At 33.7% G+C, this 19,180-nt stretch overlaps 1 protein-coding gene across 1 annotated transcript in view; it reads right to left on the bottom strand.

Moving 5' to 3' along the window:
* The window catches only part of CDH19 (cadherin 19), a 71,304-nt gene extending 52,986 nt beyond the window's left edge, over positions 1 to 18,318 (bottom strand). Inside the window, exon 1 of the mRNA XM_065935115.1 lies at positions 18,111 to 18,318. The gene's annotated coding sequence lies outside the window, so the exon portion shown is untranslated. The remainder of the gene's footprint in view (positions 1 to 18,110) is intronic.
* Between the last annotated feature and the right edge of the window lie 862 nt (positions 18,319 to 19,180).

The raw sequence follows: 19,180 nt of genomic DNA, 5'->3' as shown, positions 1-19,180 counted from the left end.
GTAAAGAATAAATGAGCAATGCAGGAGACCCAGGTTTGATCCCTGGGTCAGGAACATCCCCACTCTCCCCTTCTGCTACTGAGTCCAGAAGTCTGTCCTTTCGCATTGAAATATATACATTAGCACATGTAAAGTGCCAGTGGGAATTTCCTGTGTGCTCTGTGACAACCTAGAGGGATTGGGGTTGGCGAGGCTTCAGCATGTTAGTAGTTTGACAAAAAAAGTGTGGGGTTTTAAAGAAGATATTGGGCTCGATTAAAAGATGTTTAAGATACAAGAGCAAGTGTAAAGCGAAGACACTGTCTAGATCTTGATTTGTATAAACACATTCTTATCCTTACATTTTTATGAATCTGTAATATTTAATATGAATTGGCTATTAGGTGATAAAAATATTGCTAATTTTGCTAGTCATTGTTGTTCTGGTCAACAACTGATAAATTTTGGTCCTCCTGATAATTAATATTCTTGAAATTGGTTAATGAGCATTTATACTGCATTTTTAACTGTATTTAAAACATATTTTCAACAATAAAAATAACAATGATTTATTTTATATTTGTAAAATCAATATGGTGCACAGAAAGTAGTAAAAATTTTAGTACCAGCAGTTGATGAAAATATACAGAAAACAGAACTCCCATAACAAGTTAATGAAATTAAAAATTTGGGCAACCATTGAATGGGCATACCAGGTGGCTCAAAGGTAAAGAATTCACCTGCACTGCAGGAGACGCGAAAGACGGCTTTGCTCTCTTCATCAGGAAGAATTCCTGGAGAGGGAAATGACAACCCTCTCCAATATTCTTGCCTGGACTATTCGATAGGCAGAGAACCCTGGCAGCCTACAGTCCACGGGGTCACGAAGAGTTAGACACGACTGAGCACATACACGGACACTGCGGAGGTAATGTGTCCAAATTTAGTATATATTTGAAAGCTAGTTCAATCTAGAAACTAACAGCTATTTTTTTTAACACTTTATACCTCGAAAAAAATTTTAAATTTGTCCAGTTAGAGGCAAATATAAACTGAATTATGTAGGAAAAATGCATTAAAAAAATCGAAGTTTGGATTAAGGCATCAAATGATACCAAATGTTTCAAAATTATGAGATGATACATTATAAATTATTCTCATAAACTGACTTTCTAAAATAAGCCTAGGAAAATAAAAATAACAAGCAAAATTTAGTATGAGAGTTAAGAGAAAGAAAAACTGGTTTAACATTTGAAGTTTAGAAATATCTGTGACATTTTTCTCCTCTGATACAACCTAAAGATATCAAAACATAATATCCATTAAACTTGAATGATTGTTATAACTTATTTTTTTCAGATTAAGTACATGATTGAAATATTTAAAAGTTAAGTTATCACTATTTCATACATCTATATCATAACAAAACAGGAATATAGTACTCTGTCATTTGAAACTCAATGTAAAAATGGAAAAATTGAAATGGTGGCAGTAAGCATATCTGAATGATGAACTATTGTGGTTTTGCGATCTTCCATATTCCAAATTTCCTATAGTGGTCATACATTTCAGGGGAAGGGAAAAAATGTTGCAAATAATGGTCCACTTTTGATTGAAGAGTGTTGGCAGCTGTCAGCAGTGTCAGACTGAGAGATACCCAGGGCTGAGTTCAGGCTAACAAGGAAAACTGCTATCAATTAATATGTCCGAAATGGGCCCTAGAGAGATAGCCAGTGACATGTCTGACCTGCGTCAGCACTCCTGGTTTTATTTTCCAATCAGGTGAATACAGGGATATGAATCTGTATTTCTTTATATTTTTAATTTTTATTTTTAATTGGAGGATAATTGCTTTACATGTCGTGTTGGTTTCTGCTGTACAAAATGTATCAGCTATGAGGACACATATAATCCCCAACTGGAGTCTCCCTCCTATCCCCCCATGCATAACAGGCCAATATAGAAAAAAGCACGCTATTACTCTGAATCATGTTTGCTTGCTTAGATTTAATATCAGTGCCAGTATCTAGACATATGTGTAAATATTAAATAAAATGTAGAGTATGCTATGTGAAGTGAAGTGAAGTTGCTCAGTCGTGTCCGACTCTTTGCGACCCTGTGGACTGTAGCCCACCAGGCTCCTCTGTCCATGGGATTCTCCAGGCAGGAATACTGGAGTGGGTTGCCATTCCCTTCTCCAGGGGATCTTCCCAACTCCGGGATCAAACCCGGGTCTCCCGCATTGCAGGCAGACGCTTTAACCTCTGAGCCACCAGGGAAGCCCCTTGGTGTATGGTATACTATTTTTCAAAGTACATAATATATAAAAATAAGGTTGCAATGATATTAACATAGTATTACATAATAAAGTTATTAATATTTGAATAACATTATTATTATAAGCATCAATATATATATCCAAGTAGAATCACATGATTTTAATATAGAAAAGCATATTTCATATAATATACTCACATATGAAGTGATGTCTATTGAGAAATTTTAAGTGATCTACATAATACCAAATACAGGTAGGATTGGAGATATAATTTTAAGGACATAAAGGGTACAATATACTTTGTGTTTTACTGAATAGAAGAAAGGAAATGCATAGATATCTAACATTGTGTATGACATCTGTCATGGGTAGTTCACGTATTAAAGTTGAATAAAGATCTTTAAATTGCATTTTAACATTTGCACCAGTCTTGAAACTAGACATAATAAAATGCTTTCTATTATCTCCTTTTAGACCGTTGTTTTCCCTCTTACTCTAAAGATTCTTGAGGTCACAAAGAAAAGGAAAGAATAAGTCAGAATGATGGATTTGGTGGCTGTGTGGGGGAAGATAAAAGTTGGAGCTGGGGAAGTGTGGATCAGATAAATATAGAAACTTAATCCTATTTGTGATCTCTTAAAAATCAAGGGAAACTTGGCAGTCTCTTGGAGTGACATTATAAATAAAGGCTTTTAAATGGCTTTCTCAGAACTGTTAATAGGAATATAATAAGAAATGAGTGGATATAGCTTGCAGATAGAAGTGAGAAGGAAGACAATTTTTGAACCAAAAATTATAATTAACCATGTGTTAATTCTTTCTTCAGAGAGTTAGAATGTAAAAGACCTTTTTCTTTGTTCTGTTTATGAATTCTCATTAGACTTAGATTTTACTTATTTACTGCGGATTGACAGTGTATGCTACAGATGAAGCAGTGTAGTGGCTGAAATCGCCTAAGCCCTCTTTGACATTACAGCCTTCTCCAACACTACTTGTGCGGTGTCCTAAAATGTGAAGTCAATCCATTCCTGGGCTGGCTGTTAACTCTGTTTTAGAGCAGCAGACAGGGCAGTCCATGGGGTCACAAAGAGTCACTGCTGAGTGACTTTCACTCACTTTCAGGGACGGCTGTAGATTAATGAGCCCCATTTTGGAAGGCTGTGCATTGATAAAATTGAAAATGCCCTTGCAAAATATTCCACAGTGGGAAGACACAGATTTCAGTTGATGAAATGCACACTGGCAAAATCTCATTAAAAAAAAAAAATCTGGTATCCCACCTTTTATTTCCCTTCCACAAGCTACCAAAATGGGATTCATTCTTACAACTTCAAGGCTAAATCTTTATATAACTCTCTACTGAAGGTTCACCTGAACTCCTTTTGGACTATATTCCTCACTACATGTTGCCAATGCAATCAATATGTACAAAACTTAATTATGTCTTTACCAGTTTTATAATCTAATTTTAATTTAGCCATTGCAGGTCCACAGGCTATTTCTCACATGTATCTTCCTGTGTGACTGTTGTCAAAAAACTTTATTTTTTGAAATCTTTTTTCCATATATAACATTTTCATGAAAACATGTAATATGGATGAATAACAGTATTGTATTTCTAATATCTAAAAAAAATTCTAAAACAGTATTTTAGGAGATAAACTCATATTTCTCCATATTTTTCTCTCCTTGTATATTTTTTTCATTTATTTTTTTCATTTATTTTTATTAGTTGGAGGCTAATTACTTAACAATATTGTAGTGGTTTTTGTCACACATTGACATGAATCAGCCATGGATTTACATGTATTCCCCATCCCGATCCCCCCTCCCAACTCCTTGTATAATTTTAAAACACTGGAAACACTGGAAAAATCCCTGAATACCTTGTATATAATCATTTGGAGAAGATTTAAAAAATTGCTCACAGATGACAAAGAAACAAGTGAATAGAAAGAAAACAAGTTTCAAAATTCATGTTGGTGGTGGTTTAGTATCTAAGTCGGGTCTGACTCTTGTGACCCCATGGACAGTAGCCCGCCAGACTCCTCTGTCCACGGGATTCTCCAGGTAAGAATACCGCAGTGGGTTGCCACTCCCTTCTCCAGAGGATCTTCCCAACCCAGGAACCGAAACCGGGTCTCCTGCATAGCAGGCAGATTCTTTACCAACTGAGCTACCAGGGAAGCCCGAAATTCACGTTAACATCATTCATGTTATTCAGCCAGTAAATGCTATGCTGTAAAGGCACTTAATGAAATGGAAACAGGCTGCAACACTTTGCTAGACGAAAAAAGAAATTACGTAGAAAATGATTCCATTAATTTGACCATAAATGTAGACAAATTCAGAGAAGAAAGCCTGGAAGACTATGCCCTCAAATGCAAATAAATAGAAATCATCTCTGAATTGAGGAATTATAAATGGAGTAAAAGAATATGCATTTCTATTTTTTAGTATTAATATTTATTTAGCTAATAAAGATATGCACATAGTTTTATAATGAATTATGAAGCTATTTTACCTAAAGTAAGGTTATGTAGCACCATAACGAAGATCAAGGGTTGATTATTTCCAGAGTGAGGTGACTCTCCCAAATATGTTGAAACGCAATGTTCTAAGTCCGCTTGATGGGGTTAAGGGCGCCACCTGTCGAGCAAGCATGGCTATGACAAGACCAGCCCCACCACACACCGCTGTGTGACGGGCAATACCTGCTCCGCCATTCCTGCCTGGGAATCCCATGAGCAGAGGAACCTGGAGATTACAGCCCGTGGGATCACAAAGAGTCGCACACGACTCAGCGACTAACACTACCCGCTTGCCTCAGTTTTGTCATATGAAAAATGACAATAAAATAAGGCATATCACTTGAGGTTGTTATCTTGATTAAATGGTTCAAGGTACACAGAACACTGTCTGATGCATACTATGTGTTGTCTGAGTATTTTAAACTAATTCTATAAGAGTAGCAACCTATGCCTGGGTAGTAAATACCTAGTGATTTCTTTATTTTTAAACCTTGAAGTAAAGTAGTCAACTGCTATTATTTCTGCAAACTTCTTGCACATATAAAAACTTTATAAATGACTATTGCAAACGTGGTTTAGGAGACATTGTTCCTAATGCATGTGTTCTACAAGTATTTTCAAAGGATTTGAATGTCATTATTTTTTTTCCAAGTATGCTAAGTGACTATGACAGATAAACATTGTCATGCTTGAAGCAATGTGTGATATTGGATGGGCATATATGGGCTGAAAATGATCCCACTGTGACTCAGAACAATTACATTTCAAAGAAGACTAATTATGACTTAAGGGATGAAAAATATTATAATCTATGCACTTATACAGTTTGTTACTGAATCTAATTAGAAATTGTCTTTTCTATGACCTCTTCCTGGTTATATAAAGATAATTATTCCATCTGTGAAAACTTATAAAATATAATGTATTCTGAAAGGCTTGTGTAAAGCTGAAACTAAGCTCAACTTAGCCAGCTCCTCATAGAGACAAGCAGATGGCAATTAATACAATGTCTCTGTCTTCAGAAAATAGTGGGGTAGGCTTGGCCAAAATAATATATCAAAAGACACACTTTGCAATGGTCAGGAAGTTTCAAAGCTTAAAAAAATAAACTCTTAAAGTCCTAGTTTCTAAAATGCTACTTAAAAATAAGATAACATATTTCTCTTTATTAATTTACAGAAGCATGTCTAATGTTTCATATTAGGATCTAAATGTGTGTGAAGCAGGTAAATTCTATAAAACCTTAGGGCTGGAAAATGAGGCTCTGGGGGCTGTGAGTGGTATTATTACCACAAGGGAAGTAGTTCGAGATTCTTTTCCTTTTTCTCTTTCGACAGATTTTTTTATAAAAGAAAAACAAGGAATGCCTCTTAACAACCCCACTTATTCCATAAGCACCTTTATCATTCCTTATAGGATAGCTGGGGGAAGGTTACAGACTGTGCCATGAAGTTCATTTTTTCCAAGATTGTGGAACTGCCTCAGTATACATTTCAAAAGATACTTTGTGTGAATCTATTTAAAAATAGATTCCTGGTGACTCAGATGGTAAAGTGTCTGCTTGCAATGTGGGAGACCCAGGTTCGATCCCTGGGTCGGGAAGATCTCCTGGAGAAGGAAATGGCAGCTCACTCCAGTACTCTTGCCTGGAAAATCCCATGGACAGAGAAACCTGGTGGGCTACAGTCCATGTGGTCACAAAGAGTCAGACACGACTAAGCGACATCAGTTTCACTTTCTACTTACTTAAATGGGCTTCACTGGTGGCTCAGTCAGTAAAGAATCTGCCTGCAATGCAGGAGTCTGAGGTTCAATCCCTGAGTGTAAAGGTCCCCTGGAGAAGGAAATAACAACCCATTCCAGTATTCTTGCCAGGGAAATCCCATGGACAGAGGCCTCTGGAGGGTTTCAGTCTACGGGGTCTCAAGAGTCAGATATGACTGAGCAACTAAACCACAGCTACTACTCACTTAAATGCAGAAGCAAGGGTATTAATAATACAAAAGTGTTAAGTTCTTGAACTATTCCGTTGAAATATCTTGGGGACTATTATTACCTATTGTGTCGTTTCCCAGCTCAACGTCTTCCTTCATATTTCATTTATATTTGTTTATTTTAGCCATTAGTTAATATGAGGTCAGTTTTCAAGAAATAATTTTAATTTTCTAGGAGTGCTGAAAGGCATCTGCAATTCCAGGACTTTGAAATGGTTGTTCTGTTTATCCCAACCACCATGACAGTTTGTTGCCCAGTTGAAGGCTCCCAGAGCATTCCAATATTCAAGTCAATCACGGTTCACAGAAACAGATAATACAAATGAGTACTACGATGAATAATATGGAAACAGGATTAACAAAATTCGATGGTTAACTGGAATTCAAAAGAGATTAAGTAGGTTTGGAAATGCTGAGGTTGAGATATTTGCAAAAATTATAGGCAAAGCTTCCAAGTGACACTAGGTGATTCCAGTCTCAGAGACCACTGTGATTGTTAACAAGATATCTTCCCTTTCACCTTATTTCTAGGAAAAGCCTAACTTTAGTTCTGTAGGATTTCCTTAACCATCTCTAACATCTAAACGATTAGTGAGCAGAAAAGGCTGTGACTGGCATGTGAAATAAGAGAGTAAAAAAGGAACTAAAATCTTTTGATTGCTGTGGTAGACACTATCATGGTTTAGCAATAACCCTACCACAACTGGGGAGGGTTATGCATTTTATTTTGTTAATGAAATAGAAATAAAAACCATACATCTATTATTTCAGAACAGAAGAAATATAAGACGTTGGAATAGCTCTTTTGTGTTTATCTTTCCTTTCTTAGGCAACCAGATCCTGTAGTTATGAGAGGATGGAGTTTCAATCAAGCTTGAGACAATGAGTGACTGCACCCCCCACTGACTTAAGCATTTGTGGAAAGAGATTGCTGAGAACTTGGTTACATAGTTTAGCACGCCAGTAAAATCACCAACTAGATTCTTAACACTATAGGAGGTACTCCCTGTATTATCCAGTTAATATTCCTTTAATTCAATGAGATACTAATTATTAACTCCCATTTTAAAAAAGAAGAAAGATGAAAGTGAGCTTATAGAAACTAATGAGGGAAAGCAGGTCACAGAGGCCAGCTATAGATAATAGCTGGAATAAAGACTTGTCAGAGTAACAGAAGAGATAAAACCGCCTAACCTGAAAGGATACAAGAAGTTGAATAGGGTCAGAGATGGGGAGAAATATGATGTGCCCAGGGACAAGTGTATTTGCATAGTAATTTCAAAAACATTATTTCAAATAGCTGCCCAAGTTAAGTAATTTTCAAGTTAAGATATTAAGCGTAGTCAAATGGGCCACAAATCTCCATAGCCTGTATAATTCAGTTAACTTCTTGTGCATTATATCAAATCTTCGTTTCTCTAGTTCAGTTCAGTCCTCATTTTTCTGGGATATTTTCTCCACAAAATATTAAGTCCTGAATTAATTCCTCTGCCATTTCTTCAGTATTTTTAAAGCATATGCTTAAAATATTTTATACTGAGTATATTTTTCTTTGGGATTCCCTCATCTATCTGGTGTGTTCTGATTTGGGTACATTTCTCAAGCATTTAATACCAGGATATTTTACATGCATGGCTGCAATCTATGAAATACTAAAATCAGCTTCAGGTATTCCATCAAAAATAAAAACTTGAAAGGAAACTTCATTTCATCAAAGTCATAATGAATGACTTTTAAAATTAAGGTTAGCTAGGATAATGAACTTTCTGTAAAATAATAGATTTTAGATTTCCCCCACCCCTGCCCTGGGGTGTATAATGTATATCTTTACTTTCTGAGATAATTTAATTAAGGTATTTTTTTTTTGGTTTAGAGCTATATTTGAATATAGATAAATATATAGACTGATGTTCCCTCTGGTACCATTCCTGTGATTTGAGGTGGCAAGCAGAAAATATTTCTTTATTAGCTGTTTATAGTCAATGACATTAATTATAATTTAAAACAATGGCATTTAATAGTTGGAAACAAGAAGAGTAGATATAAAATGTTACTGTAAATAATTAAATATTTTACTATCCACTTTATGTATGATTATAAAGATGAAAGGAATTTGAGAGCAGCATATACAAAAAGAAATATATACCTAAAGATAAATCTACATTCATACATTAAGAAAATAGTGGCAGGTCTAAAATTTTCAAAAAGAAAGCGCAAATATACATGAACTATTCTCAATTATGCATTGTACATCAAATCCCAAGACTCAAATAGGCAATATGAATGATTTGTTACACACACACAAAACATACACAAACACTCACACACATTAAAGCAATATGTATATAATATATTGTTTATAATACATATTATATTCCTATGTAATTAAAATGTGTAAACATAGTTATACTACATATCTATACATACACACACATCAACATATTAAAAACAATTGGAAACCCATCCAGAATTCAGCAATTACTTATTAGTCTACTTTGATAAGTATTTTTTACTTGAGCAAAATGTTATAAAACTTTTCAAGTATTAGCTTTTTATATTTTAATGTTAATATTTACATAGTGAAATATTATGAATCTTCAAAATGCAAATATCTTCCTCCCTTCCCACCAAAAAGATAACTATTATCTTGAATGTAAAGACATTTATAGATAAAGATATTTATTTCTATAGATATAGAAATAAATCTACCTACTCTATAGATGTATTGAACATATATATATATGTTCAACATATATATATATTCAGCATTTAAAAATCTGCTTGAATGAGATATCATGGAAAGCCTTCTCAAATTGAATATTTAATCAATGAGTTAGACTCGTCTGTATTGATATGTGTATATATGAGTTGTTTTCTCTTTATTTATTTACCATCAACATTTAATGAAAAGCTTTGTACCTATAAATTAAAGAGTTGAGAATTCCACAATCGTAGAATCATGCAAAGTGAAGCACTTTTTCACCTAAAACATTGTTTTGCGTGATGATACACATTATTGGTTAATTATTTTCATTACATAAATACTACCTGTCGATTTGAACTTATTTATCTCTACAAAGACAAGATAAAGTAAAAAATATTTTTTTTCTTACCAACAATATATTCTAGTCTCTTAAGAATGTATTTCAACATTTATTATTTAATCCTCAATTTCCATTGTAAATATATTATTTTGTTCTTCACTTATTGGAAATCTTTTTGGCCACTTCTTACTATAGTAAATAAAGACACAGTTGTACTCTGACTATTTTTGCTGATGTTGTAATAGTAGCTACATAAAGCCTAGTCAAATATATCAGCCAAATGCTCCTTTCTTCAATTATCAATTTTTTCAGTACAGCTTCTTTATAACTATAATATCTATAAATTTATTCTACCATCAAAAGCAATACTTAGTAAGCATCACTGCCAAATGGTGTGGAAAATATGATTTTGTTATTGAAAAAGGCATAATATAAACATGGATTTTTTAAAGGCCCAAATCTTAGTGAATGAAAAGGAAGTTTAAAGTCATACACTCTGCTATTTTGCTTGTGTTATGTGTACATGTGTATCTGTGTGTGTAGGATCAAAGCACAATTTTAAAATTCATAAAATAGTATCACAGAACCATAGAGTATTGGATTCAGATGAACTGGGTGAAATATTAAAAGCATTTAAGCAAAAATACTTTTTGGACAATGGTAGTAATGGTTTTTATACTAAACTGTGAACATATGTGACAATTCTATTATTATTTTATGTTGGACCTGATTACATTTTCTTTAGTTTAAAATTTTTTACTATGCATGAAGAGAATGCCTTAATCTTTTCATGTGTAAAGTAAACAGTAACGTGGTTGGTCCGCTCCCTCTAGCTGTGGGAAATGATTTACACACTTATTCTACATTAGTTTGAAAAGAAAATTGGGATAAAATGTGGCTTTTCCACTCCACAGTTTCTGATTCAGTGAGGTATTTTCAAGTCTCTAAAGCTGATTCTAAGGCAAATACAACACTGAGGACACTCCCACCACCATCACCACCTTCATCGTTATCATCATCATCTTATCTAATATTGAATGCTTACTCCATGATTATAACTATACAAACAGTACGTCATTTTTAAATGATTTGTCTTACATTTCTACGGTACACATTCTATCTATGTTGCTATGTTATGAATGCAAAAAATGTGCACATGTAGGTTAACTAGCTTTGCTTAGCCATGTAATACTTGGTGGGGTTGGAGTTAAACTCAGAGAGCTTGCTTCCTTCTGAGTGGGTACATTTAACCAATGTGCTTGAAGGATTTTGGAATATGGACGACATTTTGGAAAACAAATATGTGTGCGGATATAGGCCAGGGTTTATTTTTAGAGCAGTGGTTTCCCAACTTTCATGTTTTATACTCTAATCAGGAAAAAAAAAAAAAAAAAGGCTTCAGGGGGCCTCCAACGTTTGCTGTGTATGTGTATACTAATCATTTACTTCTACAACTTTTATGACCCTACAGATATTTCACAAAACAAATGGAAAATGAAATGCAAAAGAATGAGATAAAACAACAAAAACAGAAATTCTTATATTTTCCCACAGCTTGGTTGATGGTCTTGTGCATGCCCTGTGTTATCTAAGCCCCTGTCTGGAGGCTGTTCTTAGGATAGAGGTGCACCTCGTGGTCAGGGGGATGTCCCAACCAGACATTTCCCACCTTATCCTGCTTCCTCTCTCTTCAAGAGAACAATCTGCTTTAGTTCTCAGCCTGACTTTTACTGTGTGGCTCTGATCATGTAGCGGTAACTTTCTGATTGCCATATTATATCTAGAATGGATGGTTATTAAGGATAATAATGACTGAGAATGTGTGATAGTAGACAAAGGTATGGCATGAAGTAAAGAATTAAATCAAATGAACTGCGGAATTTTCAACTGGCTCTTTTTCTTAATTATATTACTTGTTTAAATTCTCATTTAGTAACATTAAATTAATGCTATTAAGAAGAATCTGAATAAAATGTAAAGACTTGTACATCTATAGATAATAGTTGCATGGTACTAACTGAGGTATGGCTTCCCAACTGTCTCTAGTGGTAAAGAACCTGCTGCCAATGCAGGAGATGTAAGAGACACTGGTTGAATCTCTGGGTCGGGAAGATCCCCTGGAGAAGGAAATGGCAACCCACTCCAGTATTCTAACCCAGAGAATCCCATGGACAGAGGAGCCTGGTGGGCTGCAGTCCCTGAGGTCGCAAAGAGTCAGCCTGCATGCACTAACTAACGTACTTAAACACTCTCAGACTGAGTTTCTCCAACTGCAAAATGAGATAACATACCTGACTTTTGTGTATGTTGTGATAAGTCAGGTAAAATGAATTGGGACTGCACCTGGAACAAGCCAAATGCACAACAAAGGTAGTTAGTATTAAGTCATAAAACAAGCCATTAATTTAAACATTCATAATCCCAGATTTCTTCAGAACCCTCTAATTAATCCATCCTTAGACTGTGTAGGAGTCCCCATTACTACGGAAATAAAAGATCAAAGGAGTTAGCTGTCAATATGAATACTGCTTAAATGGTGGAGGAAAGAGCTCCTTCCAAGGCAGGGGCAGAATAATAGGAAATACTTGCTGCAGACTCCATACAAATGGCAGAGGAGTTTGGTGGGCTACAGTCCAAATGGTCACAAAGAGTCAGACACAACTGAGTGACGAAGCAGACAATCAGGTTTATACACCCAAGACTAATGTATGCAGTTTCTTGTATGTGAAAAGTAAGGTGTTGGAGTAGAAGCTTACCGTCCATAGGATTTTCCAGCCAAAAATACTGGAGTGAGTTGTCAAGTCTTTCTCTAGGGGATTTTTCTGACCCAGAGATCAAACCTGCATTTCTTACACTGGCAGGAGGATTTTTTTTTTTTTTTTTTTTACCACTGAGCCACCAGGGAAGCCCGTAATGATATTTGGGGATGTCTAAATCAATCACCTTAGTCATTGCCAGAAAAAAACATCTAATGAAGTCCAATCTAATGACTAGTTTTTAAAAGGTGGGGTGAGGGGTGGTTAAACGATAAATATGAGAAAATCTCTTAGGTACTAGAATAATGATGCATAGATATAGAAAATTGGATGCAAAGGATCAGGAAATTAGAACACTAATTCAAAAGGCGCAACATCCAAAAGTAAATATCAGAGCAAGTGGAGGGGAAACATTGCAGAATAAATGTTCATTCACTGTCTTCAGGTTCTCTCATGCAAGTCTACAGAAAAATGCAATTTAGGTTTCCCCCACCCTAATACTGCAATGCAAACAACCTAACGAGATCAAAAGGAATTTTCCATTATATTTTAACGAAATCTAAAAAATACATTTACTTATGACTGTAAAATTAACTTCACAGTGGTATAACATATTGTTGCCTTCACAATAACCACACTCCTTTTAAAATCGCTCCCTTTCTCAGTTTGCAAATCTCCGTACACATTTGTGTTTCTCTTTTGCCTGTGGAATCTCCATCTCATTTTCTTGCCTTAAACTCTGAAGTTCCGTTCTTAAAAAATTTTTTGCCCATTCGGTACATGTTTATCTCTTGGTTTTACAGCTTCAATTAATATTTATATACTGAAGCATCACAAAGCAATCTCCTGAATAGTCTATACATATCTATTTCCTGATCTACAAACCTATTTTTCAAGAGGCATCTCAATGATCATCTTTTATTCTTCATTCTATATCACTGCGTGCATGAGTGCTCAGTCACTTCAGTTGTGTCTGACCCTTTTGACCCTGTGGACAGCACCAGGCTCCTCTGCCCATGAGATTTTTCTGGCAAGAATACTGGAATGGGCCCTCCACATCATGATTATGTTGTTTCTTTCACCAAATAAAACCAGCCTCCACTCAGAAACTCTCAGTTGAATAAAAATTCCCTGTTTAATGTTTTCCTCCTTTACCTCTCATGCATATTCAAGCTTCATCTATGGTCAATTCTACCTCATAAATCTTTCAAAGATATGCACTAATCTCCTATGATCTATAAATTCCTAATCCATAGCTTCTTGTTATTACTTGTTTCTCATACCAGCAAAATACCTTGGAATGATATTTTGAAATTAGAAAATATCTTTCAGGAACGTTAAGAATTTCAGACTATTTAATCTACTAAACTCAGGTCCAAAACTCTGTCCTACAGAAATAAACTGACATTTAGAAATGCAATGCATTATTGCAATGTATTGTTTACTGTGTAAAAAATGTGGAAATCTAATCGTTGAAGCTAGTTGAGCAATTTTTGATATATACAACCAGTGTTTAAAGAAGTTTTGCACAGAATTATGACAATGATAGTTACGTAGTTTCTTGGCAGAGAAACTATATGCTATCCAGAAAGTAGAGTTTGATAATGAGTTATATTTAATAAGAAAATCAGTGTTACAAATGAACATGAAAAATAGATATCTTCTTTAACTTGTCACCAGAAGAGTCCATAACAAGTGCCAATGTGTACCTGAAGTGTCCAGATTTGGCTTCTTTTCATTAATTAAAAACAAAAACCAAAGGCTGGTGCATCATGATGAATAGGTCAAGAATTTTATAAGTGTTTCTCAAGAATTAGAAAAGAGTGAATTGAAGAGTGACTAACCACATCTACAGTGGTAGATGTGTCTCTCGAAGTAGTTGCAAATGACAAGAAAGCAGATATATGTCTCTGCCCATTTGGAATTAATAAACAATTTTAACATAGAAATTGCAGTGTTTGAGAGCTCAATTTGTAGGGCAATTAAATGAGTGATAAGTAAAGATGTTGCAAAGAAAAAAACTAAACAATATAAAAAATAAAACATAACACAAATGAACTTATCTATGAAACAGAAACAGACTCAGAGATATGAGAGGGAACCTGTGATTGCCAGGGGAGGATGGTGAGGGAAGGATGGACTGGGGGTGTGGGATTAGCAGATGCGAACTATCATGTAGAGAATGCGTGAACAACAAATCCTATGGTATAGCACAGGAAACTGTATCCAATATCCTGTGACAAACCATAAAGGGAAATAATATGAAAAAGAGGGCTTCCCCGGTGGCTCAGACAGTAAAGAATTCACTTGTGATACAGAATGGGTCAGGAAGATCTGGAGAAGGGAACAGAGAAGGGAATGGATGTGAATCACTTTTTGTACAATAGAAATTAGCGCAACATTGTAAATCAACTAACTTCAATGAAATACTTTAAAAAAACAAACAAACAAAAAAAAGAGGTAATGAGAATTCTCTAGGGATCCAGTGGTTAGGACTCTGCGCTTTCACTGTTGAGAGCCTGGGTTCAGCAAACTTAACATTCCACGAGCCTTGTGGTCAAAACCATAACAAAACAAAAAAGCCAAATCTGTTAAAAAAGGAGGTCACTGATGCTCCACTAGAGATATTTAAGAATAAAATAGATGGCAAACTCTTGAAAACAATTCAGCTTTAATTCAACTTAAAGGCAGAAAAACGGTGGCATTTTCCTTTCCCATGATTTATGTACAATTTCCTCATTTCTACAGGAAGACATTTCTAAATTTTGCACTTAGAGAAAATTACCTAGGTTATTTTTAGCCACAACTGATGTGCCAAAAGTACTCCCACTTTAATATACTATCCTGCTAATTTACGAAATTCATTTATCATGTAAGTTCTTAGAAGGAAGGAGCAGATAAAATGTAAATGTACTGATCTTGTATGTTGATAAGTCACTGTTCTGTGATAACATTTCAAACTTGATTTAATATGCCAAAGCAGAGTCTCTGAAAAATTACATGTTTTCCTTTAACTTTAAGACATTTTTTGATGATCCTGAATGTCTTTACGGAGTACTAATTAACAAGATAAACTTCTGTCAAAAATATTTCTACTTTACTAATTCCAGAGCCATTTTTTTTTTTTATGTGAAACAAGAATTGTCTGACTTGATCACTTCTGAATATTCATGCATTATTTCAAAAGGGCATGCATTGTCTCAAAAAGAAACTGATTTTCTAGAAGTTGTGAAAAGGTAGATTTTTAGAGCATTTGAGCTGAATTCTCTCAAGTGAGTGGTGGCAAGAAAACTCTCACACTGCGAGTCTTTAAAAGAAAGGTCAAACATCTTCCTGGTCACCATGGCAAAAGGAACTCATTCATTTCTCAGATTATGAGCTGTTACCAGCACTGTGAGAAAGAAAGGATTCTTATGGGTTATGAAGTTCTGTATTTGTGTTTTTCCTTAATCTGTTACACCAAAGCAAAGATACAGGTATTAGATGATCATAGTTACTAAGGAAAGTCATCATGACAACAAAATATAAAAGTTCCAATTTCTCATGTTCATCAGCATAGTCCTCAAATATTAGGGTCAGTATCATTAAATCCTAATCTAAAGAAAGGGAAATGAAAAATCAGTATGCTCTTTCAAACTGTGTAATGATTTATTCCTATTACATTGCTACTCAATAACATGTCAAATACTATACTATAACACTTTACATATAAAATAATGTTAAGAGCATGACTGGCAAAAAGTTCACTATCAATTCATAATTAGTTATTGATTATTATTCATCAAATGACATGTAGTATATTATGATAAATTTCTAAACAATAGATTACTTATGAATGCATGGGAATTTGTGCACATCAGTTTAAAGCAACTTCAATTTATGATGATTTAATTGAATAATTTTTTTAAATTTTCTGCATATAAGTACCTTAGAAATATTTCAAAGGAGAAAACAAAATAAAACAAAATGCGTAAGTAGATAATCTATGCTTTAAGATTTCTACAAATTGTGTGACACTGTGTGTGTTTTTAACCATAAAAGGAAACAAATAAAAAAATGCTAAAATTGAAACTAAAAATTCTATATAATTTACCTAAAGATCTGATTCATTTCCATCATTGGTAAAAAGTGTTGGTAAAGAAAACACATATAATGAATAACAGAGCAAATGATTTCTAGATTTCATAAACTCGTTATTTAAAAATTTAAGCAATTCTAGACCTATAAATTTGTATGTTTATTCTTATTGGAAATTTTTTAAATATTTTGTTAAAAACACTTGGCAAACAGAAATATTTAGATTATATTGAAATCTAAATATTTTCAAATTTAAAATTATAAATATATATTTGCATATTAGTGATATTTAGACATTTAAAGTACTTTGAATTTGAAATAAATAATATTATATGAAAGTATACTATTTTATTACTTTATTTGATATTGCAAATACATCTAATATAGATATGTCTCAATTATAATTATAAATTAGCAAATATTTTATGCAAATAAAAAGGTCTTCTCTCCAGATACAGTAGTTAAAAAAATAAACTGATAGAACTGAACTATAAATTTACATAATCTGAGAAAACATTTGATATTCTACTTATACATTTTGTTAACTTCTTCCTGTTATTTCATATGCTAGTTATAGATTTACTAAATGCTCTGGCAAATTTACTTTGAAATATTTTATTAAAATTAGTAACCCAATTAAAATTGCCTGCAACAAATCTGAATTGAGACAATAACAAATCCCTTTCACAATTTGCATTTTCTTAATTTTTAGTTTTGTGTATTTCATATTTGATGAATTAACCTTCATGATATAACAGATTGAAAGCTAATATGTCTACATTTTTGAATATGTATGTATTTGTATTCATAATGTGCTCAATAGTTTGCTTTTATTATTATTATTTTTGTAACATTCTTAATTACTTAAGCTTTTTCACTTTAAGAATTTTTGGAAGCCAATGAAAAATTTTATAACCAAAAAACCTGACAAAAAGAAAGAAAATAAAATAAGTATATATTAACTTTAATAAGAAATTATCCTTCAAAGAAACATAGAGTTTTATTCAGATATGTGGAAATCTCCACACTAAATATCATTTACTAAGAAATAAGCAATTTATTATTTAAAAATATTTATTCTGTAAATAAATATTTCCACATATCTTTAAGGTTTATAACTTTAAACCTTGGCATGGCATCTGATAGTAGAGTGGTAAATATTTTTTTGAAAATTAAGAAACAAAATCCTGGAGAAAGATGCTACATTCTTCCCAAGAAACTTCTTTTAAATTTTCTAGATATAAAGAACTTTTATTTTCCTGTATATGAATTGCAGAGATGCTAAATTGATCTTTGTTTTAGAGAATGTTCAATGTACACATCAAGTTTAGAGATTTTTAGAAATTTTTCCTTTTGAAGGGAAAATTAGAGAGTTTTTCAAGTACTTTTTCGCTCTATTTTCATTGAGTTAGCTTATATAATCAATACTTGCCTGATGAGCGCATTCTTACCTGTGTATCTTCAAGTTCAACAAGGTCTGAAGAGACTGAAATTCAAACTTCACGTGAAACACATGAAGAATAGTAGGAGCGTTGGCCCTGAGTTTGCTTCACAGGCTTCTCATCAACCTTACATGAGCCACATCGCTCTGAGTTAGCCACTTGTGCTTGTAGTACCAAGACCCTCAATATGTCACCGCTTACTGAATGCTATTTTGGGTTCTCTGAGCAGAGCCACGAACACTGAGCCTTTGTGCAAAATATCATAAGGGCACTCTGATGTCCGTTCATAGTCTGGGGTTAAAATGCAGACAGCTCCAGCAAATAGTTATGAGCTGATTTTTTTCCTAACAAGAAACAAAAAAGAAAATAAAGTACTTATTGGCTGGAGGTGATAAGGAGGGAATTCAACTTATGTAAGAGAATTTTGCAAGTGGAAAGGACATGCCCTCTACTTGAGGATTAGCTGATGAAACAAATGATCAATTTAAAGCAGGCACAAAAGTTGCTAAAAAGAGAAGAGCTTTTAAACTCTGTCTCTATGACTTCTGGCTGCTCCTAAATTCAGTCTTTCTACTCAGGAATAAAGTAAAATACAGAAAGAGAAGGCGATGTCTAAATTATGATCCTCTTGTTTCCCTTGGTTTATGAACTACATAAATCTATTTATTTTATTAAATTTATAGTTAGATTTTGTTATAAATAGTTATTGTTGTTTATAGTGAACTACATAATATTACACTCAATACTGTTTACTCAAGTTGTTGTTAATTAAAAATCATTTTTGAACCAAATCAGAGAAAGGTTAAAGAATACGAACAGTGTCTAACACCATGATCAATGTCTATAAATTTTAATACTTTTATGGTTTATATATGCAAGTATTGCAGGGAACAGCCTCAAATTTCAGAAATAGCCTTAAATCCTACACTATCTGGAGGATAGACATGTTCATTCTTTTTACCATAACAATGGAAGGATAGGGGGAAAGGGATTACAACCAATGCTAATGAGAACAATATAGATTATGTGATACAGATTATCTGATTCATGCTTACTTCGTTTTTGAGTTCATATAAAAC

The sequence above is a fragment of the Muntiacus reevesi genome, chromosome 4 (genome assembly GCF_963930625.1).
Source record: "Muntiacus reevesi chromosome 4, mMunRee1.1, whole genome shotgun sequence".
In the NCBI taxonomy this organism is placed as follows: Eukaryota; Metazoa; Chordata; class Mammalia; order Artiodactyla; family Cervidae; genus Muntiacus; species Muntiacus reevesi.
Note: the sequence above shows the minus strand (reverse complement) of the source record. Positions and strands in the feature narration are given on the sequence as shown.